The sequence below is a fragment of the Rhinoderma darwinii genome, chromosome 1 (genome assembly GCF_050947455.1).
Source record: "Rhinoderma darwinii isolate aRhiDar2 chromosome 1, aRhiDar2.hap1, whole genome shotgun sequence".
Lineage (NCBI taxonomy): Eukaryota > Metazoa > Chordata > Amphibia > Anura > Rhinodermatidae > Rhinoderma > Rhinoderma darwinii.
Genome location: NC_134687.1, coordinates 541,855,885 through 541,881,533, shown reverse-complemented (window position 1 = coordinate 541,881,533; position 25,649 = coordinate 541,855,885). Strand labels below are relative to the sequence as shown.

General features: G+C 39.0%; 1 long non-coding RNA gene across 1 annotated transcript in view; it reads left to right on the top strand.

Moving 5' to 3' along the window:
• The window catches only part of LOC142745358 (uncharacterized), a 224,810-nt gene that overhangs the window by 58,325 nt on the left and 140,836 nt on the right, over positions 1-25,649 (top strand). Inside the window, exon 2 of the long non-coding RNA XR_012881684.1 lies at positions 1,018-1,178. This is a non-coding gene — a long non-coding RNA (uncharacterized LOC142745358). The remainder of the gene's footprint in view (positions 1-1,017; positions 1,179-25,649) is intronic.

Sequence of the window (25,649 nt, the reverse complement as noted above, 5' to 3'; positions counted from 1 at the left end):
CTGTATTATCCCATGGATTCTATGGGTGCCACTTGACTCCATACAACTCGGTGTGCATGAGGGCTAAAAATGTTACTGACATTATTCTTTTTTATGTTGCCTTTTGGTTACTCTATGTTGAACTAAAAAGTCTAATTTGCAGCTACACACAGCTCCACCAGTGTGTGTGTGTGTGTGTGTGTGTGTGTGTGTGTCTGTGTGTGTGTGTGTGTGTGTGTGTGTTAATATGTTTATACCGGTTTAGTAGGGCATATTCACATACTTAAAGTGTAGCTGAACATTTGAAAAACTTCGGACATGTCTTAGTGACATGTCAGAAGTTTGGATTGTTGGGGGTCCGAGCACAGAAACCCCCACCAATCGCTAGAACGAAGCAGCTGAAGCGATAGTGTGAGCGTTCTGCCGCTTCGTGTCTGTTCGGCTTTTTACGGAAAGCCAATGTATCGGAGTACGGGCTCATAGACTTTCTATTGAGTCCGTACACCGATACATTTTTTCCCGGAAAAAGTAGAACAGATACGAAGCGGCTGAGCGACCACATGAGTGCTTCAGCTGCTTAGTTCTAGTGATTGGTGGGGGTCTCAGTGCTCGGACTCCCACCAATCAAAACTTCTGACATGTCACTATGACATGTCAGAAGTTTGTCAAACGTTTAGCTACACTTTAAGCAAGCACATTACCCATATACATAGTGAGGCCACCCAAACTATGAACCACATTTTGAAACTGAACAGCAGTTATTAACCCAAGTACAGATCCTATAGGTGAAGTATTATAATGACTGAGTCCGGCTGGCTCAAAAATGATACTATGGTTGAAATATATTAAGTAGATGTTAAACATGTTAAATAGAATAAGAAGTAATTCGATTTAACCTGTTAATGATAAAGTATTTAGGTATTATTAATTTCTGTCTTTTTTTATTATTATATTCATTATCAATGAATATACAGAGTCATAATTGTAACTATTTTAGTATTTGTACTGACTTGCATATTTTTCTCTTTTCTGTCGTAGGTTGATGATATTAATTTTCCTTATTTGGATCCTACCAGAGCTTCATACTGTAACAAAGTTAAGTTCCCTATTTAGAAGAAACTGGACTGATGTACAATATGACGAAACCACCATTTTATGCAGTGAATTATAGAATTTTATTGTTGCCAATATTCCTATAGGTTAGTCATTTAGACTGTTATTATATTCTAAGTGATGTAGACCCTTATGGAATTTTTTTATCTAAAATTATTATAAAATGTTGAGACATTTAAAGAATTTAAACATACATGTATGTCTTCATGATCTAGAGGAAATTTATTTTCTAAAGATGGATATACACATTAGATACATTTTGTCAAAATCTGCTGATTTTAGCAGAATCGACTGACCATCTAGTGTGTGACTCTCCCCCCGATAGCAGATTTTAGGGTAGAAAAGCATCAGACAGTTGGATTTTGACATGCTTAATCCTTTTGTTTTTAAGGGAGAAAAGTCACTGTCAGAGGTGTCTGGCAGTGGCTTACTCCGCTTTTTCCATTCAGAATACATATATGCTCGGCCGAGCTGAGCGTACATGTGTATGGGGTGATTGGGGGGAATAGCAGTCGACCAAACAGCTATCTAATGTGTATAGCCAGCCTTTTCAATCACATTCAGGAGATCTGTTCTCCCATAAATATTTAAAATAAAAGTGAGGATCGGATCACATCACAAAGGAGAGGGGAAATATTCCCTAATATTTCTTTAGAATATTTACCCTCTCCCTTTTGATCCAAAAAGACGTAGGGGAGAATGGATCTCCTGAATGTGTTGAAAAAAGGGGTTAAACAGTGGAGATCAGAAATACTTTTGGCACATGTCTGCCCCATAGAAACCTATAGGTACTGTATAATATGTTTGGATATTTTTTATTTAATATCCAGTCTTATACTGCGGACTGTATGGCCAAATGTGGTGTGCATAGAGCCTCACATTTTCAGCTATTGAAACATGATTTTTAATGCGGTACTGGCCTTGTGTCATTTTAAGTGACATCACATACAGTTATCATGTGACCAAGTCATGTGATTCCACCACCCAATAACTCTATTGCTGCACATGTACAATGCTAGAGCTGTTTTTCAATCTTGGCACGTGGACAAAGTCAAATAACTGCAGTATATTATGTTACTTTGGTTGGCACATGACCAGCACCCCCATTGTTTACATGGAGAGGCATGAGTTTACAAATGGCTGAATTTTTATTTTAACATATTGATAACTGGAATATTTTCTAATAATCAAAAACAGAAAAAAGGCTTCACTTTGACTATCTTAGCCTTTTGTATAAATGTTCGACACATAAAGTGCAGCTGTCACCCATAGCAAACTATTAGATTCCTTCTTTTTTTCCATTGGAATGGGCAACTGCACTGCTTTTTCTCTGCATTTATTTTTAATACCCCAGACCCTCCTTGTTCAAATCTCTGAATCTGAAGCGCAATCCTTATTTACACAGTTTAACTAGTAGACAGCAACAAATATGGAAATGGATAAATATATCAGCTATCTATACAAATCAGAATGAATTCATGCTTATAACATTTTGTCAGATGTATGAATGAATGTGCTTCACTGAGAACCGGTTGCGTAAGCAATCTTATTTATGTTTTTATTGTTGCATTTTACAAATACCATAGTAACTAAACCGTAGTCAGCAGGATCACTATTACATGGTATAATTTACTAATAAACATTTGAAACTGAATTAAACAATACCAGTGCTAACTTATTCTGTGTGTTTTCTTATCTTTCAATACATGTTTCTAAATGATGTTGTTGTAGATTAGAGGTATTTATATTACTGTTTTTCCCCCCACTATATTAAATTGCCATTTTACTGAAATGGAAAAAGATAATAAATGTTATTAAAGATAATTACAATCAAATCTTTTATTTTTCTCCTACAACATATATAATGCATGCTAGGCAAATAAAACATTGTACTACAAAATTTCATTATAAACCAGCAAAATTATAAATAAATTGCCATACTCGGCAGGACCCAAATTGCATTATTTAGTAGTACCATAACTTAGTTTGCAGGTACTTGTTAATGTCTATGTACTTGTATACGTGTGATATGTGTGTGTGTGTATACATACATACATATATATATATATATATATATATATATATATATATATATATATAAAAACATTGCTTTCAAAAATTCTTGAAACCCTTTCACTTTTTTCACATTTTGTTATGTTGAGGCCTTGTGCTAAGATAAAAAAAATTCATGTTTTCCCCATCATTCTGCCCTGAATACCCCATAATGACAGAACGTTAGTAAGTGAAAACAGAATATTAGTAATCTTTACTAATTTATTGAAAAGGAAAAACTTTAAAAAATGTAATTGACATAAGTATTCAGACCTTTTACTCAGTACTTAGTTGAAGCACCTTTGGCAGTGATAACAGCCTCCAGTCTTCCTGGGTATGATGCCACAAGGTTTGCACACCTGGATTTGGGGATTTTCTGCTATTCTTCTCGGCAGATCCTCTCAAGCTCTGTCAGGTTGGATTGGCACCGTCAGTGGACAGCCATTTACAGGTCTCTCCAGAGATGTTCGATTGGTTCAAGTCAGGGCTCTGGCTGGGCAACTCAAGGACATTCACAGGGTTGTCTCTAAGCCACTCCTGTATTGTATTGGCTGTGTGCTTAGGGTCATTGTCTTGTTGAAAGGTGAACCTTCGGCCCAGTCTGAGGTCCAAAACACTCTAGATCTGGTTTTCATTAATAATATCTTTGTACTTTACTCCATTCATCTTTCCCTCAACGCTGACCAGTCTCCCTGTCCCAGACGCTGAAAAACAAACCTACAGCATGACGCTGTCACCACCGTGCTTCACTGTAGGGATGGTATTGGACAGGTGATGAACAGTACCTGGTTTCCTCCAGACATGATGATTAGAATTGAGGCCAAAAAGTTCAATCTTAGTTTCATTAGACCGACAGAATCTTTTTTCTCACAGTCCTTTAGGTGCTTTTTTGTAAACTCTAGACAGGCTTTCATGTGACTTTTACTGAGGAGAGGCTTCTTTCTGGCCAATCTGCATAAAGCCTGGATTGGTGAAGTGCTGCAGTGATGGTTGGAAGTTACTGGAAGTTTCTCACATCTGCACACAGGATCTTTAGAGCTCAGCCAGAGTGATCATTGGGTTCTTGGTCATCTCTTTTACCAAGGCCCTTCTCCCTCGCTTACTAAGTTTGGTGGGGTGGCCAGCTCTAGGAAAAGTCCTGGTTGTTCTAAACTAATTCCATTTAAGAATTATGGAGGCCACTGTGCTGTTGGGAACTTTCAATTCAGCAGAAATGTTTTTTGTACCCTTTTCCAGATCTGTTCCTCCACACAGTCCTGTTTCTGAGCTCTGCAGGCAGTTATTTCCTCCTCATGGCTTGGTTTTTGCTCTGATATGCATTGTCAGCTGTGAGACCGACCTTATATAGACAGGGGTGTGTATTTCTAAATCATGTCCAATCAAATGAATTTACCACAAGTGGACTTGAATCAAGGTGTAGAAACATTTCAAAGATGATCTAGAGAAATGGTGTCATAGCAAAGGGTCTTAATACTTATGTCCATGTGAAATTTGAGTTTTTCATAAATTTGCAAAAATCACTAAAATTCTGTTTTCACTTAGTCATTATGGTGTATTCAGTGCAAAATAATGGGGAATTTTTTTTATTTTTTTTTATTTTAGCACAAGGTCTCAACATAATTTTTTTTTCGTCCGTTATCTATCCGTTAGCTGTGGGTTATGTTCCTGCTAGACCTAAGGCCTTGTTCATATGCATGGAGCCTGTACGGAGTTCCTTCTGCTTTATAGTTATTCCATGTGATGTACATCACCATATTATGAAGATATTTTCCCCTATGAAGACTACTTTAAAAATACGGCATGAATAGAACATGCCATGATTTTGTATGAAACTGAGGTACAGCAGGCTAATGGCACGGTGTTACGACTTTATACAAGCTCCGATTTGTATTTGTGCATGAGCTATAAGGCCATGTTCACATACCATATTTTCAGGATGCAAAACCCCTTTTCAAAAGAAAACAACCTCTAAATTTTAAAAAAAAGTTTTTGACTTTTGCAAGCATTTTCTTAAATATCAATGATAAATGGGAAAAATCCGCTTGTAGAACACTTCAAGAAGTGACATGTTCAGTTTTACACATTCAGTTTTAAATTCAGCAGTGTGAAATCTGACTAGTATGACCTACACAGCATATTTTGCATTGACATCAAGTGGAATTGGTTTGCAGGCTTATTTTAAGTGTATTTTGGAGCATAATGTGGGCGTTTTACGCTCCAAAAGATGCCTTAAAATATGATGAGTGAAAATGTGCTGAGTGGTCAAATTTTTAAGGAATTAGATAATTTTGCTAAATGTTAGCATGCCACTTCAATTATAGCCAGTATTCTAAATCACTCTTCTACAGATTAATTTGTTAGATTCCTATGTCCTTATTGCATGACCAGCATGGGTGTAACTATGAGGGTATGATCACACAGCCTATTTTTGGCCGTTTTTCGGGCCGTAAACGCCCGAAAAACGGCCGATAAATCGGAAGCAGACATCTCGAAACATCTGCCCATTGATTTCAATGGGAAAAACGGCGTTCTGTTCCGACGGGCCGTCTTTTTACGCGGGCGCGTAAAAAACGGCCACGGAAATAAACGGCCGCAAAAAAGAAGTGCAGGTCACTTCTTGGGACTTTTTGGAGCCGTTTTTCATAGACTCTTTAGAAATTGTGAGTGGCTTAAAAAACGTCTAAAAATCAGGAGCTGTTTTCCCTTGAAAAAAGCTCTGTATTTTCAGACGTTTATAGTTTTTAGACGTTTTATACCCTAAAAGGTGCATCGGTTACACTGGTGCCTGAGGGGGGCCCAATTAGCCCTTTGCCGCATTAAAATATATCAGCAATTTTACTGACATGTCACAGTTGAGGGCCTCATTGCAGAGTTTGAATTGCCAGCACATATTATTAATGACTAGCCTGGGTGAAATTAATGGCACACCACTGGCATTTCTTTTCATCCTAATCCTACAATTCTAACCAAAGATCAGTGGGCAAGTTACCTGCTGAGTTATCGCCTTTCGAGAATGGGCCGTTCTTATTTCACAGTCAGGCACTGGGGCTCAGTGGTCATCTTTCCTGTGAAATGCAGCAGGGGATGATGTGCTGATGGAGCAAAACAGGAATTTAATTCACAAAGTCGAAATGTGCATTTCAATGAAAAGCATAAAATTGATGGGTGGCTGATAATTTGTTAATGGAATAGAATTGCATGACAAGCGGATACACTTAAGATATTTCTGTTGTAATAGATAAAAAATTGGAAATATACCATTATAATATGTGCATCCGCTTGTTTAACAATTTAGTTAAAACTTAAAGGGGTTTTCCCACGAGGGGCATTTGTGACATATCCACAGGATATGTCATAAATGTCAGATAGATGCGGGTCCCACCTCTGGGACTCACCCCTATCTCTAGAACGGGGCCCCTAAACCCCATTCTACCTTTCTGTGTGTCGGCTGAGCTACGCCGTTTTCGTAAGCCCCATAGAACTGAATTGTTGTTACGGAAACAGCATAGCTAGGCAGTTTTCGTAACTCACGACCATAATGTCAGGAAGTGGCCGGGAGTCAGCGATAACAGACAAAGCTAGAATGGGGTTTATGGGGCCCCGTTCTAGAGATAGATGCGGGTCCCAGAGGTGATTGTGCTCTAGGCACTATAAACAAATTTTTCCCTTGGTATTGTTGCCCTAGATATATTCCTAGTTTGCCTAATACACAACTGACACCAGAATAGAAAGTAACGGTACACCACAAAGTGCATGAAAACTAAAGTGTGCTTTTGATTGTATAGGCATATGTACTAATAGTGCCATTAAACACATCAACAAATACCGAAAATGTTGCATTTTCTTTTTATCGAGCAGCTTGATATGCAATTATACGAGTTTGAGAGTCACACTTTGAATATCGCAATGAACTATTGTGTTGTCATGGAAACGTAAGTGCAGCACATTGCATGTATCGGAGAATGAACACATTTCAGAGTGACTGTTATAATTTAGCCTTGTTGTATTCGGAACAATTGCTCTGACGGACGGGATTGTTTAAAAGTACTAAGTATATTATGGTGACACATTATATACAACGTTATCTATGGTTTCCTTTTCGTGGCATTCTAACATAATTACTTTGTTGCAATAACCTTAGATAGATAACTGTTTGCCCTCGTATAAAAAAAAGCAATGTCTCATTTTTCATTTGAATATTTTTATATGCATTTTAAAAAGTGTTACAAGTAATTGACGTATGTTTTGAAGTACCTTATGCAAGACCACAGCATTTCAACTGTTCCATTTTTTTCTTCCTCCAAGTGCTTGGAATCTAATGGCAAAAAATTATCTTGACAATTGACTGGACAATTTTCACACTTTTGACAAATAAAAACTAAATTCTCAAATAAAATAAAGAAACATATTAGACCACCATACCCATTAATTTACTGAAGTAGACAATAGACCTGGCACATTGTGGAAGTGTCACCCAGGGCTTTAGACTCGGGATGCCTTCATGCAATTTTGCATCAGAGTAATGTTTCCATGATGTGCCGAGCACATATCCTCTCATTGGTAAGTTCCTGTATCATCCCCTGGGATCACTGGAAGGTTGTACACGGGGACAGGTGACAGTAACAGGCTTTGATCTTTCTTCCTGTTCTCATTTGCAGCTTCCCCCTCTAACCCCTGCGCTACACACACGTTAGCAAATTAGCAAATAAAACTTTTCATCCTGCTCCCCAACTTCAAACGAGTGCTGCTCCCCAAATGTTGCACCTAAAAATGTTATTCACATGCAAATTGAAATCTTTTAAAAGCAAAAGCGTAACTTCAGGCTCCTGGGCTCCAATGCAAATCTGTATCAGGGTTCCCCAAACTATCATGCACCATTTACAGTACTGGTCTTCTCATATGGGGCAGTGGCCAGGTGTGACCACAACCTCTGCACCCATTATAATTGTGCCCATGTTCGAATGCTAAGATTCTAGTTGCAGTATGATTTTATGTTAAAGAGGACCTGCCAGCTCTCCTGACTTCTCTGTCTTAGTAAATACCTGTAAACCCCATGAAATATCAATTCTGGGGCATCTTTTTTTTTAGGATTCCTCTGTTATTTCTCCTAGAACTGTATAAATAAATTGATTACTGGGTGTTACCAGTTGGGGGTGTGTCCCTACACAAACTGACATTGTCCAATCAGTGCTGACAGTGAAACTAAGTAGGGACACACCTCTGACAATGGGAATTCTAACACTAAGTTGTCAATTTATTCATAAATCTCTAGGAGGAATAACAGAGAAACGGCACAATGCAGAGTTCTAAGAAAAGATGTCCCAAAATGTTTATTTTATGGGGAACACAGGTGCTCTTTAAATATATTATGTGTGTATATATATATATATATATATATATATATATATATATGTTATGTTTTTACCATTCTACATGTCACTATTTATATTTCAAAAAAATACTGAAATATTGCACTCTTTCCACTGTACACTCACAATAGTGATATTGAATAGTGGAGATCACTTTTCAGTTTGTACTGTATACACTGTTGAAAGGCAACATCTCTTTTATGAAGCTGTGGGCATATAAAACAGCATCACATTGACAACAGTTTGTTTCAGTATGTATTTGTAATTCGTTTTTAAATAAGACACACACATTAAATAATATATTCCCGTTAAATAAAACTTTTCCAGAAATGCTGAAGCCTTAGGGGGAGTTCACACAGAGTTTTTTGACGCGGAAACCACGCCCAAAAAACATGCCAAAAAACGGCCGGAAATGCCTCCCATTGATTTCAATGCGAGGCGGAGGCGTTTTTTTCCCGCAAGCGGCTCGCGAGAAAAAGAAGGGACATGCCCTATCTTCGGGCGTTTACACCTTTGACCTCCCATTGACATCAATAGGAGGCAGAGAAAGCGTATTTCACTGCGTTTTATGCCCGCGGCGCTCAATGGCCGCGAAGGGGGGGGTCGAAAAATGCTGCTAAAATCGGCGTGCAGGCAGAGGAAAATCTGCCTCAAAATTCCAATCGGAATTTTGAGGCAGATTTTCCTCCTGCAAAAAACTCAGTGTGAACCCAGCCTTAAATGCAATGACTGTGTGAAGTATTTTTGTTTAAAGCTCATTTATTTGCTATAGACTTCTTTCATTCAAATACAAAAGCAAAACATTTTTGTTGTATTAAAAATCTTGATTGAGGTGCTGCTTGGTCCTGTCTACCCCCTCCTTTCCTCCCCTCTCCCTGTCAGTTACCGCGTAAATGGTTTCTCATTGTCACACGCCAGAGCAAATAAACTGCTAAGCTGTGACATCATTGTGCAAAAGGTCCAGGATAGGCTTGTGTAAAACTTTTATTACAGAGCCTCCACAAATAGATAGATTACTTGACTGTTAAAGGGGTTGTCCACTACTGAACAACTGATGACCTATCCACCGTTAAGCCGCTCCGGCTATCTCCGGGCACTGGATGTTATGGCCCATTATGCTAAGTACGGAGCCAGAAGCAGTTTGCTCCGTATATAGCATAGCGGCGGTGCTGCCGAAATGCTGCTCTGCTCCTATAAACTTGGACAGGAGCAGAGCTGCAGTATGGCAGTTCGCCGCTATTCAGTGATCGGAGCCAACTGCTTCCGGCATGTACGTCAGGTGCTTGGGGGCAGGCAGAGCGGCTTGACGGAGCGTGGTCCAGGTGTTAGACCCCCACTGATCATGTACTGATGACCTATACGGTGGATAGGTCATCAGTTGTCCAATAGTGGACAACCCCTTTAAGAACAAGCTGATTTTATACAGGATTTTTTTTTTACTTGTTAGGCTGGATTCACACGAACATATTTCGGACGCAAGTCCCGGACCGAACACACTGCAAGGAGCCGGGCTCCTAGCATCATAGTTATGCACGACGCTAGGAGTCCCTGCCTCACTGCGAGACAACTGTCCCGTACTGTAATCATGTTTTCAGTGTGAATCCAGCCGTAAAGTCATTTGAAGTCTGCTCCATGGGACACACCGCCAACCCTACTGCAATATATTGCATTACAAGTGTGTCAATTGCTAAGCAAATACTCTCTGAATAATAAAACGGTCTTCAATGTCCTCCAATATCTGCTGAAGTCTTCTCAACCTAGCAGCACCTGTATATTTTTAGACATAGAAATACAGAGTTCTCACAATCCCATCCTCAAATACAGTAGCCAATCCTAGGTAGGTGGAGAGTAAGAGATTAATATAAATTCCACCTAACGCTCAACTTAGAATAATTCTACAAGTTGTGTTCATGTATTATACTTATACTTTGATTTCTTTTTAAAGTGTTTTTCCACAATATGCTCTCTTTTACTTTTGCAATCTGTTGATTAGAGAGGTTATAAAAGTAAAAACGGTTGGGGTTCGACCTCTAAGACCCCACATTTTGCCAAGAATGTGGGCAACATAGTCCGAAATGTCCTATATAAGTCTATGGGGCTGTTGAAAACAGCTAAATGAGTGTGTTTGGCTAATTCCAACACTCCAATTCAAATGTGTGGAGAGGGACAGCGCATTTGGATCCTACTCTACACACAGAAATGGGGATTAAAAGCCCCTTGTTCCTGGCAATGGCGAAGTTCCCATAGGTTGGACCCCCACCACCATTCTTACTTTTATAACTTATCTGATTTTAAAAGTAAAAATGGGTTGATGTGGGACAAGCAGCAAATTCTATTAGTGTAGCCAGCTATACAACCCTTTCAGAAGAAGATCTAGCATGATGCATTTTTGTGTAGATGCCACAAATGAAAGCAATGCTTGGTTATACTTTGGCTTATGCAGCATCTGCAGTTAGTGGTTATGGCTGGGTCAACATGCAGAACCTTTTTACATTTCAAAAAATGGAGGGGGAAAATATTTATTTGGCTTGTCTTATCTACAAGTGATAAGAGTCCAAAGGTGAGAGGACGTATGGGCATCAGGAATGAATCACATTATATTTCTTTATATAGGCCATCTTTATATACGTCTATGGCCCTATTTACTGTATATAGGAGTATAAATTCTGAAAATAAAGTGTGATGCTTTATTCAAAGAAAAGATTATACATCATACCTATTTCTTCTGTCTTAAACTGCTTGTTAGCTGCATGCCCCAAACCCGTCACTGCAATGCAATATTTTCCAATGCCCTTCAAGGACTTGTGAATATTTCTGCTTAATGAAATGGTCAGTAAATGTATCGATTCTCATGCAATTATTACATACAGTCACGTTTTAATAAATTTGCATTTAGCATTTCTTAGAATGTATTAGAATCCATCATCATAAACTGAAATCTTACATTTCCGCATCTGTGCATATTAATAATCCAGTTGTATTCTTTCTAATCATTGTGTCTGTTGTGTTGCTTAGACAGTTCCTTGTTTTTCTTCCTTTTTTCCCATTACTTTCACAGTTTCTGTAATATATCCAGGCTTCTGTATGATTGGGTGTGCAGTAAAGCATTCAGCCATGCCATCAAGGGATTCTTCTTATTACAGTCTTATTACAGCATACCTTAATTACTAAATAAAGTAACCCAAGAATGTGGGAACTAGTTTACATCTACAACAGGGCTTATAAAACATTTTCTGCTGGGGTCTCACCACCTGTGGTTGAAGTCCATGCCAAAATTAAAGATATTGATCAAATAATCTCTCCTTTGTCTTTTGAACACAGTATAACATTAAAATAAGAACAAAACGAATCAACCGTGTTGCAAAACCAGAGATTGCTGGAGTTAGAGAAACGCTTGTTCAGCTTATGATTACTTCTATCAAAAAGGCCTTCAATTCTCTAGGGTGCAACTTTAAGCTACATATTATATATGTATATATATATATATATATATATATATATATATATATATATATATGATTACAGTAATACTGGAAAAGTAAAAATGCATATAATTACCTTTCCGTACCGTTTAGGTGTGCCTTTTTAGAAACTCTCCTGTGTTAATTGGTCTTACCGTGGATATAAAAAATTTTTTACACTGCCGAAGATACAAAAATAATAAACTTCTTAATATACTTAGAATTGCTTACCATTACCTTTCTGCCAATAATTGGGCCATTTACCACAGGCATGTGAGCGTGCAAGGATGTAAGTGGACTGGCCATCACAGGCCACTGCAGTGACATGTTGACCACAGTGATGAGTGGGCCGGGAGGTACACGTCATCATATAGATACATAAACAGAGCAACAGAAGGGGACATGAGGAGCAACAGTAAGGGAACGGTGGAGAATTCTAAAGGTAAGGCTGGGGTTCCTTGAGCCCACCAGTGGAAATTTCTTTAGGATTGTCTTCTGTTGGACCTTTGGGTTCCAATATTCTGTCAGAGCCTGAACCCACTGGAGGATTGCCTGCCACTGTGGTGGACCATTCCAATTTTAAGTATATTGAGAAGATTATTGCTTCAGGCTTTTGTGAAAAGTTTTTTCTTTCTTTTTTAAAATCCCCGTAAAACTTCTTTAATACCTAAGTGGATATAACTATTCCACTGAGGGTATGTTCACATGGCTTATTTTGGGCCATTTTTTGGGGCCGTAAACGGCCGAAATATCGGAGGCAGAACGCCTCCAAACATCTGCCTATTGATTTCAATGGGAAAAACGGCGTTCTGTTCTGACAGGCAGTTCTTTTGTAAAACGGCCACGTAAAAAAACTCCCCCAAAAAAGAAGTGCATGTCACTTCATAAGACATTTTTGGAGCCGTTTTTCATTGACTCTATAGAACAACAGTTCCAAAAACGGCCGTAAAAAAAGCCACGAAAAACGCGAGTTGCTAAAAAAACATCTGAAAATCAGGAGCTGTTTTTCCTTGAAATCAGCTCTGTATTTTCAGATGTTTTTGATTTTGTGTGTGCCTATACCCTGACTGAGATGGGAACTGTAAGGGCATGACCAGACGTGGTGGAATTGCTCTGGAATTCCGCTGCGGACAGTCCGCTGCGGAAATCCGCAGCGTACACGTTTCTCCATAGCTTTCCACACCTTTTTCGTTAGGTTCGTTTACATGTTGCGGACAATTCCGGCACGGGCAGGCCCATAGAAGTCAATGAGGCTCCCGTAATTACGGGTGACTACGTGTGTGCACCCATAATTACGGGTGACTACGTGTGTGCACCCGTAATTACGGGAGCGTTACTAGGCGACGTCAGTAAATAGTCACTGTCCAGGGTGCTGAAAGAGTTAAACGATCGTCAGTAACTGTTTCAGCACCCTGGACAGTGACGTCCGATCACAATATACATCAACCTGTAAAAAAATAGAAGTTCATACTTACCGAGAACTCCCTGCTTCTTCTTCCAGTCCGGCCTCCCGGGATGACGTTTCAGTCCAAGTGATGGCTGCAGCCAATCACAGGCTGCAGCGGTCACATGGACTGACGCGTCATCCAGGGAGGTCGGGCTGGATGTCAAGAGAGGGACGCGTCACAAAGGCAACGGCCAGTTAAGTATGAATTTATTTTACTTTTACTAGGGAAAGGGCTGTCCCTTCTCTCTATCCTGCACTGATAGAGAGAAGGGAAAGTACTTTCACCTCAATACGCAACGGCTAGTCCGCATCAATTTAATGCCCATTTCAGGGCAACGCAGATTATGTGCGGCATTGATGCGGACAGTGGCGGAAAAAATACGCCACGTCTGGTTATTCCCTAATGAATCCCTATTGGTAGGTAACAACAACAAGTTTGGCATTCAGAAAACTGTTAGATATGCAAGTAAGGTCCAAAGCCATAATTTGAAATGTAAAATGTTGCCATTTTTTTTTAATGAATTTACTAAATTTTACAAATACTGTCTTTTATTTGAGCTTTTCTGTTTTACATTATTTGTGAGAGATGGTGGACTTCAAATCCACTCACATATTAACAATAATAGCAGATTATAATTTTTAGTAGCTTCTGCATATTCCTTTGTATAAAAAATATAATAGTTAACTTTTATCCTATAAGAGTAGAACAAATATTTCAAGCTAAAACTTCAAATTCTGAATAATGTATAACCTACCAGAGAAAGGAAGTGACATTCATTGAGAGCATATTTTTGGCTCAGAAATATTTTCCCTGTAGCGGATTTTGCCGTAAATCTGTAGCAAAATCTGTTTGTATTACATGTAAATGTTGTTGCAAATTTGCAGTGGATTTCACCCTTTGTATTGCAAAGGGGGTAATCTGCAACTAAATATCCGCAGCAATTCTGCAGCATATTAGTCATGCTGCAGATTTAAACATCTGAGGCATGTTCTGAATTCTGTTAGGAAAAGCCCATTCACATGTATTGTACTGTAAACTGTTATGTAATTCCTACCAAAAGTCCACAAAAAAATCAGCAACATCTGAACTTGGCCTTATTGCTCATGCACATGGTCGTACTAAGGATTTGCACATAAGCTGCATATTTAGTCCCAAGGACGGGAATGGATTTTACAAAAGGCTTTGGAAAAGACTTTCCTGATCTTCCAGGATGGGATCCAGTCCCAACCTTGGCACAAACTATATTTTCAGCCATATTTATATTACAGGGAATTTGTAAAATAAAAATAATACTTCTGACACATAGTCAAACACCATAAATAATCATCTACATTTATTGTACAAGTTGTTACGGTTATAAGTATACCCCAAAAATGTTTACCTTCCTAATAATGCCTGCCTACTGTGATTTTTTATTTTATATATTCTATATATTTTTTGTACGAATTTGCAATTTTTTTTACATTTTTCCTTAACATTCCAAATATCGTAACTAAAGTAGAAGGGAACCTGTTACCAGCATTACAACTTTTGAACGCTACTCGACCCTCGCTAGCCGCTACTGTCAAAAGTTCATTTCCGTTATCCCCTCTCCTAAACTCCTCCTCCAACCTTAAATAACAGTCTGAAAACATTTTGCACATTTTATTGTAATAATCCGGCTCTCTGGTTCGTTCCTCTTCTTATCCCCACCCACCGCCGAAAACGGGCCCACCCTGAATGCCAAAATCTTGCCTGTCATGTATGGTCCGATAAACCTCCCTGCTTTCTCCAGCCCTCAAATCTAGTTACTGCGCATTCGCGGCTATGGTGTCCCACACTCACCACAACAGGACATCGATGCGTAAGCGGGATTTGATGTGTGCTGGGGGAGGCGAGGGGCTGTCAATCAAAAGTAAGGAGACAGGGTCAACTCAGAAAGGCTTGAGGAATGAAGATATGACTCTTTTCAAATGAAGATATGACTCTTTTATGTTCATTAGCATACTGCACAGGAACACAAAAAAACTGAATACTAAAGGTACAGATGCTACTTAGATAGTTATAGGTTACATAAAAATTATTTTTCACCCACTTCCACCAGGTATTGCTGGTTTAATAGGTGAAATGCTGGTGACATGTTCCCTTTAACCCCTTAACGACAAGTCACATACTGGTAAGCGGCAGCCGTTAAGGGGAAGTATGGAGCGGGCTCACGAACTGAGCTCACTCCATAAACAGCGGGTGACGGCTGTTTTACACAGCCGACAGCTCACTGCAACGGGCGGAATCAAAGATCACTTTGAGACCGCCCATTTAACACCTTAAATGCCGCAGTCAATCGTGACCGCGGCATTTAAATTGTTAGAATCAGGGGCCGCCCCCTCAAACGCGCCATCATGCCCCCCGCGGCATTTACAGTGGTTGTTATGGCAGGGCTTCAAGAGAGGCTGTCAGAATCACGATATACTACAATACATTAATATTGCAGTATATCATGCAAGTGATCCAAAAAACTGCTTCAAGTCCCCTAGGGGGACTAATAAAAATTTTTAAAAAACAGTTAAATAAAGATTTTTATAATGTTACAAAAAAATAAAATCATAAAAGTTAAAAAAAAACAAAAACTTTTTCCATTTTTTCCCTAAAGCATTGTTCAAAAATATAAAAATTAACATAACTGGTATTGCCGCGTCTGTAAAAGTCCGAACTCTCACAATATAGCGTAACCCGCTCGTGAACGACGTAAATATATAAAACATGCAAGTTGCTGTTTTTTGGTCACCTTAGCTCTCCAAAAAAAAGGAATAGAAAGTGATCAAAGAGTTGCATGTACCCCAAAATGGTATTGGTGAAAACTACAGCTCGCCCTGCAAAATTTAAGCCCTCACACATCTAAATTGATGTAAAAATAAAAAAGGTATGGCTCTCAGAATATGGCGACACAAAACTTTTTTTTATTTTTAGCAAATAGTTTTATTTTTTAAAAGTGTTAAAACATAAAACAAAACATATAAATTTGGTATTGCCATAATCGTATCAACCTGTAGAATAAGGTGAATATGTAGTTTTTACCGCCTGATGGACGCCGTAAAAACAAACCCCCCCGAAAAAATTATTTAATCGCTGTTTTTTGCCCATTTCACCCCACAAATATATTTTTTTCAGATTCCCAGTACATTATACAGTACAATAAATGGTGCCATGAAAAACTACAACTTGTCCCGCAAAACACAAGCCCTCATATGGCTATGTGGACGAAGAAATAGAAAAGTTATGGCTTTTGGATGGCGGGGAGGAAAAAACAAAAATGAAAAACTCAAATTGGCCTGGTCTTTAACCGCCGCATAGTGTTTTTACGGCGGCCACTAACGGGCTTTATTCCGATGCAATAGTCTTTTTACGGTGCTGCATCGGAATAAATAAACAGAGCAGGGAACTGACAAATCTCCCTGCTCTCATCTGCCAGAGGTAGCTGAGGGCTGGGGTCATCCCTGCTCGAACGTGTGAGATCGATATTAGGTTCGATCTCACCCGTTTAACCCCTTTAGATGCGGCGCTCAATAGCGAGCTCCGCATCTGAGTGGTTTTGGAGAGAGGTAGGGAGCTTTCTTTCATCCCACCGGCACCCGGCGATAAGATCACCGAGTGTCTGTGTCTCCGATGGCAGCCGAGGGCCTAATAAAGACCCCAGGTCAGCCTGTAGTGAATGCCTGCTAGATCATGCCGGAGGCATGGCCTAGCTCATGCCTGTCCGTTTTACACGGACAGGCATAATACACTGCAATACAGAAGTATTGCAGTTTATTATAAATGCGATTGTATAATCGCATAGTGAAGTCCCCTAGTGGGACTAGGAAAAAAGTAAAAAAAAAGTTTAATAAAAAGTTAAATTTTAAAAAATAAAAAAAAATGAAAAAAACACTTTTCCCCTTTACAAACTGCTTTATTATTCAAAAACAAAATAAAGTAAAAAAGTTACACATATTTGGTATCGCCGCATCCATAACGACCCCAACTATAAACTTATTACATCATTTAACCCGCAAGGTGATTCTTTGAATCCAGCCTTAAAAAAAATGTGATAAAAAGTGATCAAAAAGTCGCATCTGCTCCAAAATGGTACAGATAAAAACTACAAGTCGTCCCGCAAAAGAAAAAAGCCCTCATACAACTGCATCGGCGAAAAAATAAAAAAGTTATGGCTCTTAAAATATGGAGACACAAAAACAAATAATTTGGAACTGTGTAAAAGTAGTAAAACATACAAAAACTATCGAAATTTGGTATCGTTGCAATCGCAACAACCCACTGAATTAAGTTATTGTGTTATTTATACCACACGGTAAACGTCGTAAATTTAGGACGCAAAAAAGTGTGGTGAAATTGCTGTTTTTTTTCTATCTCCAGCCAAAAAAAGTTCATAAAAGTTAATCAATAAATTCTATGTACCCCAAAATGGTGCTATTAAAAATTACAACTTGTCCTGCAAAAAACAAGACCTTATACAGCTATGTCGACGCAAAAATAAAAAAGTTATAGCTCTTTGAATGAGACGATGGAAAAACGTAAAAAATGGCTTGGTCATTAAGATTTAAAATAGGCTGGTAATTCAGGGGTTAAGGGGTTAAAGAATAACTGCACTTTCGCAGAAAATTTGATATATCATAGACATACCAGAAATTTTGTTCGGTGGGGGCAAGGGTACTGAGACCTCCACTGTCGCTGAAACGTAGTGCAGACCTCAAAGGGGTGCTCCTCATTAGGCTGAAGACGGGCTCATAAGCATTCTATGTGAGTTTTCAGCCTAATGAGGAGAGTCAATCACAACCGTTCGTTTCAGCAACAGTGGGGGTTTCAGAGCCCGGACTCCGACCGATCACTACTTCTAATATGTCTCTATGAAACATCAAAGTTTTGTAAAATTGCAGTTACTCTTTAAGACATACCTTTAAGCCTTAACAGCATTCTAGATGACTAGACAACCATCATGGCTTTTTTATTATAAAGTGCTAGATGACCATTCCAGAAGCCCTAGAGGTTATGTCACTCTCCTCTAAAAACAGAGCTGACCATAAAGTTTTGTCTTGAAAGCAACATAAATTGTCACTGTTCTCTGCCACTAGACTTGCACTTGTGAATAGAGAAGGTATATATATATATATATATATATATATATATATATATATATATATAGCAGAATCCAAAATACAAGACATAACTCCAAATTCAGTGAAAAAATAGGATCACTTTAATCACCACTTATATTTAGCCCATGCTGTATATATAGCCTAAAAAGGTACTAAGTGCCAATACTTAAAGTGCAGGTGTACAAAATTGAAGATTTTAAAAACTTTTAATCAATAGTATTGGGCTCATATTAAGTTCTTAATATGTTCAATTTTGTACACCTGCACTTTATGTATTGTCACGTAATACCTTTTCAGGTTATATATACAGTATGGGCTAAATGCCCTCTTAATATTTGATGAAATACGATCATCATATCCTGTTCATCACATTGAAGATTTTTTCACTATATACTATGTATCTGAATTGATGAATTACACAACATTGTATTTATATTGTTTTATTATGTACATTGGTAAATCATGTATTTATATGTGCACTGTTCACTGAGATGTATTGCTTGAGAAAGGCCCCGTGGAGTAGGGCTGAAATGTCGCAAGTGGTGATTAAAGTGATCCTATTTTTTCACTGAATTTGGAGTGCTGTCTTGTATTTTGGATTCTGCTGGGTAATTTGAGACATTGGTCGTGTGTCTGAACAGGAACTTTGCACCCCGCATTAATTGAACGGTGCTGCATTTTTTCAGTTTTTTTAAATATATACATATATATATATATATATATATATATATATATATATATATATATATCTATATATATATATATATATATATACTTTTGAATTAATGCTGTAAGAAATGGCCATAATAAGGCTCTGCACGTCAGTTGTATACTTAGAGCATTTTATAGGAAAGTTTTTCCTGATTGTACAGGTTCTAATCCAGTTTTTTCTCTAAATATATGGCTCCCACACTGTGTGGTCAAAGTTTTTTTTTTTTTAAAAAACAACAAGTAATAAAAATAATAATAATAATAATAATAGTAACAATAATATCCCATTTTTTTATTTTACTTTTATAACATATATTTTATTGACAAAATTCAAAATACACATTAGCATAGCGGACCATAATGTCCTACATGAATGTTACAAAGTAGGAATGTAAAATGTGCATCGAAAAACAACATGTGCTAGACAGGATTCCACATCAAGACGCATCATCTAGTATACAAAAACAAGTCAAAATATACATTCCTATGATACAAATATGTGTATACAAAAAAAGGATAAAGTAGTGCTGATGTATAATATAGAAATACAAACAAACACAAAAGAAAACCAACAGAAACAGGAGCTCACCAATTGTAAGTGATACAAGATAAAGAAAAATAATACAATCAGAGACGGTCAAGTATGAAAAGCATCCATATAATACTTAGAAGACTGCCATTTAATATCCCAATTTTTTACTACCAACAGTTTTTCCTATTTTTAAAATCATTGGTTCTCTTTGTTCTGAAACAAATATTTTTTTATTTGCATGTATCATCCTGCATGAGAAGACCAGCAATGGGTTAACCAGTTGAAGCTATTACATTATTTTTCCAAAATGGCTGCTTTGTCTGTGTTGCCCATTCTAGCAAATGTCCTTCTGTTTTTGAACAGGCAATTTGATATGCCTAGTATTCGTATGCTAATAGTGGTACAGTTTTCCTCTTTTTCTCAAATAAATTGTAAAGATTGCTGCAGACAGTAAAACACAGAAACGAGGCGCTTTTATTTTAGAGACGATAAATTACTTCCCATTCAAATACAATACGACACATGCTGCTGACCATTTTATTTCTCTTCTTAAGAATCTTGTCTTTTGTAAGAAGAAGTTATTTGCCAGGAATATGCTGCCTGATAATAATTTATAAAAAAAAAAAGCAATGTCATATTAAGGTCATAAACTCCATTGGAAGAAATGTGTAAATATATGTACAATATAGACTGATACAACTTTCATAAAAAAGCGAAGCAGCAAAACAGCTTTGTAGAAACATCATTGCTTGAATTCTGGTGCCTGGTTAAAGGCATTAACAATTAGCACATTCAGAAATTAGAAACATCAAAATTAGAATTATGAATAAATGGTCTAAAATATATAAATGAAAAAACAACTTGAGCAACCTTTCTCCATTATGCAACGTTTCTAGTTTTCTTATTCCTATTTATAATTGTACAGACAACCATCTGCAACAGGAAGATCAAGGATTTTGAACTATTCCATTACTGTACATGTTTACAATATAACAAATACACATTGAATTGGTGACAATTGTCAATTTCAAGCTCCTTAGATGCCCTATGTGGCCTTTTCTCCCTGTAGGTTGGGGTGCCGAATTACTGCTGTGCAAAACTGTGCCCGTTTTACCCTGAATTGCCGTGGTTTTGTGATGCAGTTTTTGTCTGCACGGCTTCTACAGGTGAAATAAGTTGAAAGAACTCATTTCACCTGTAGTCGTGCAGCCAATAGCCGCATCGCAAAACTGCAACAATTTGTGGTGAAAGTAACATAGTTTAGAAAAAAGAAGGTGACATTCGTCTACGGTGGTTGACAGAGGGAGGGGGCTCAATCTGTACCCCATCTGCCAGCCTCCTGCAAGCGATCGAGCAGTGCCGATTAGTTGCTATGGCAACCAAAGGTCTAACAATGGCCTCCCAGTTTGCATGTACAAAGGCAGGGTCTAATAAGCTGCCTGTCAGTGTAAACCTAACAATTATAATACATTGTACTACATAAGTAGTGCAATATATTATACCTGCGATCTGAAGTTCAGGCCTTCAAGTCCAGTAGTGGAACTAAAAAAAAAGTAATTTTTTTTTTTGAAAAGTAAATAAATAAAAGTTTTAAGCAATTAAAAGAAAAATTGCTTTTTTCCACTGATCAAGTCCTTTGTTATTGTGATGAAAAAAATTACAGATGATTGGTATAGAATAATTTTTAACAATCGGAACTATAAAAATATCTTGTTATTAATCCCACCACGGTAAACACCATAAAAAAGATATGTCAGAATTGCTTACTTATGGTCACCTTGCCTCCAAGAAAGTGGAATAAATAGTGATCGAAAAGTCACATGTACCTCAAAATGGTATTTATAAAAGCTACAGCTTGACCTGCAAAAAACCACCGCTGACACAGCTTAGTCGATGAAAAAATTTAAAAATGATGACACCAAAACATGATTTTTTTAATAGAAAAAAGTGTTTTTATTGTGTAAATGTAGTAACACCAATTAAAGGCCCTATATGTAAAAAGTAAGTACTGAAAGCATGTGGAATAGCAGGCACCAAATGCAAGACAAAAACAATATATCTATAAAAAGTAGATTTTTATTGGGTCAAACAATATAATTATGCAAATGCATACAGATAAAAAGTTAATGCACACACAGTCTAAGCAGAATTAATGATTGGCTTTCCTGATGCCCAAAAAAAATGAACATTACTAGTACTGACACACATGTATAAAGGGAGCACATCTCTATGCAGAAATAAATAGCAATAAAACATGCAAAGTTACAAAAGCCCCCCAGGTGAGTCAAAGTGCAATGACAGTAATAAGCAATGGGGCATGTACCAATGGCAGAGAAAGCCTAAGCAAGGCACCAGGAGGATGTATATAAATAAAGAGATAAGGGATCTCTAAACTAGAGAGCTCAGTATATGTATACGGTGCCAACCAGGAATTTTAAACCAGAAAGAAACAAAAAAAGAGAGCAGATCCTGGTAAAGAAGGCACTCGGCTCAGTGTATAACACAAAAATTTCAAAATTTATTAATATATATAAAGGCTAAAATTATGCAATCTTGCACAAAATAACAAACAAACAAAAAACATAAAACATCACAAGCCCGGCTGGGTAATAAATGACATGGTTGATCAAATTTGACAAAAAATCTCATCTAAGGTGGCCATATAACAAATAGTATAGACATGGGCGTAGCTAAAGGCTCATGGGCCCCGATGCAAAAATTCTTACTGCCCCCCCCCCCGCAAACTTCTCATGGCCGACGGTCCGCAGCCTTCAGCTGCATCGCTGGGTCTCCTAAGTGACCCAACAATGCAGCACTAGCAGCCAGGGGCGTCACTAAGGCTGGGTTCACACACCCTATTTACGGACGTAATTCAGGCGTTTTAGCATTGAATTACATCCGAAAATGCGGCTCAATAGCATAGGAAAACATCTGCCAATTCATTTGAATGGGTCTTACGATGTTCTGTGCCGACGGTCATTTTTTTTTACGCGCCGCTGTCAAAAGGCGGAGCGTAAAAAAGACGCCCGCGTCAAAGAAGTGCCTGTCACTTCTTCAGACGTAAATGGAGCCGTTTTCCATGGACTCCATAGAAAAACAGCTCCAATTACGTCCGTAATGGACGCAGCGAAAGACGCCTGCACATGCCATTACGGCTGAAATTACGGTGCTGTTTTCTCCTGAATACAGCACCGTAATTTCAGCCGTAACAGACGCTGCCGTGTGAACATACCCTCAGGGCTTAACATGTCAGGGAAAATAGCCCCAATACATATGTGTCCGCCCAAAAAAAAGTGTGTATATGAGACAGCATATCTATAGCACTACGACCCTATAAACTATGGATAGGATTAGATACAGTGGCTCAGCAGACAGTATCACACATGATAGGATTAGATACAGTGGCTCAGAAGGCAGTATCACACATAATAGGATTAGATACAGTGGCCCAGCAGACAGTATCACACATGATAGGATTAGATACAGTGGCTCAGCAGACAGTATCACACATGAGAGGATTAGATACAGTGGCTCAGCAGACAGTATCACACATGATAGGATTAGATACAGTGGCTGAGCAGACAGTATCACACATGATAGGATTAGATACAGTGGCTCAGCAGACAGTGCCACACATGATAGGATTAGATACAGTGGCTCAGAAGGCAGTATCACACATGATAGGATTAGATACAGTGGCCCAGCAGACAGTATCACACAAGATACGATTAGATATAGGGCCCAGCAGACAGTATCACACATGATTGGATTAGATACAGTGGCCCAGCAGACAGTATCACACAAGATACGATTAGATATAGGGCCCAGCAGACAGTATCACACATGATTGGATTAGATACACAGCTCAGCAGACAGTATCACACATGATTGGATTAGATACACAGCTCAGCAGACAGTATCACACATGATTGGATTAGATACAGGGCCCAGCTCGCTGACATTGCGTCTCCAGCGCTGGACCCAGGATAGGTAAGAATAATAATTTTGCTTCTTTATGTGTTACTGATTATTTTTGTGTGTTTGTGTTTTTTTTACAGGTTCGGTTGTTGGACTTCGGATACGAGGACTTCAATGACGGCGTTTTTTTTATTCTCAATAAAATGGTTAATGAGGGTTGTGTTTTTTTATTTCAATAAAATATTTTTTCTGTGTGCTTGTATCTTTTTAAACTTTATTATCACCGCCTTAGTAATGGCCGCTGGCTGATTGACAAGCTCCATTACTAAGGCGGGGCTTAATGTTAGCAGGTGCAGAGGCTAACACTAACCCCCATTATTACCCAGGTACCCACCGCCAACAGGGGTACTGGGAAGAGCCGGGTACGAACCAGTACCCGACCATCTGTAGTGACGGGCAGGCACCGGGGTGACCGCAGGCTGGTAGTATTAGGCTGGGGAAGGCCAAAAACAGTGGCCCTTCCCACCCTTGTAATGCTGCCTGCTGCTGCTGTGTTGTATCTGGCTGGTTATGAAAATTGGGGGGGACCCCACATCGTTCTTTCCAATTATTTTTTTTTTTAAATAACGTGGGTTCCCCCCCATTTTTCATAACCAGCCAGATACAATAAAGCAGCAGCAGGCAGCATCACCAGGGTGGGAAGGGCCACTGTTTTTAGCCTTTCCCCTCCTGATAATACCAGCCTGCGGCCACCCCAGTGGCCGACCATCACTACAGATGGTCAGGTACTGGATCGTACCCGGCTCTTCCCAGCACCCCTGGTGGCGGTGGGTACCGGGGTAATAAAGGGGGTTAGTGTTAGCTTCTGCATCGGCTAACACTAAGCCCCGCCTTAGCAATGGATGCTGTCAATCAGCCGCTGGCCATTACTAAGGCGGTAGTAATATAGTTTAAAAAAAAACACAAAGACATAGAAAAAATATTTTATTGAAATAAAAAAAAAACCCACACAGCCCTCATTAACCATTTTATTAATAAAAAAAAAGCCGTCATCGAAGTAGTCCTGGAATCCGCCGTAGTCCAACGACCGAACCTGTAAGAAAACACACACAAAATGATTAGTAACACGTGTGTTAGGCTTAGATACAGGGCCCATGTGTGATACTGTCTGTGGGACCCTGTATCTAAGCCTACCACAACATAGGCTTAGATTCAGGGTCCAGCAGACAGTAATCTTATACAGTATAAGATTACTGTGTGCTGGGGCCCTGTATCTAAACCTACAGTGTGGTAGGCTTATATACAGGGCCCATCAGACAGGATCATGCATGGGCCATGTATCTAAGCCTACCATGTGATTGGCTTATATACAGGGCCCATCAGACAGGATCACACATGGGCCATGTATCTAAGCCTACCATGTGATTGGCTTAGATACAGGGCCCAGCAGACAGGATCACGCATGGGCCATGTATCTAAGCCTACCATGTGATTGGCTTAGATACAGGGCCCAGCAGACAGGATCACACAATCTGTGATCCTGTCTCATGGGCCCCCTAAGCCTGCTACATCGTAGGCTTAGGGGTTGTACAGTCTCTAAACATTGATGGCCTATCCTCAGGATAGGCCATCAATAGCTGATGTGTCTCCCGGGACCCGCCAATCAGCTGTTTTGAAGGGGCCGCAGCACTCGTACGAGAGCTGCTACCCCTTCATTTCACTACTCGCCCACACTGTGAATCGCCAAAACGGATTCACAGTGTGACCGGAATGAAGTGACAGGAATGAAGGGGAGCAGCTCTCGTACGAGTGCTGCGGCCCCTTCAAAACAGCTGATTGGCGGGTCCCGGGAGTCGGACCCCGCCAGTCAGGGCTAACCTTACCTTCCTCTTCGGCCGCGGCGGGAGTTCTGTCGTCTCGAAGCTGTGCGCGGCGCA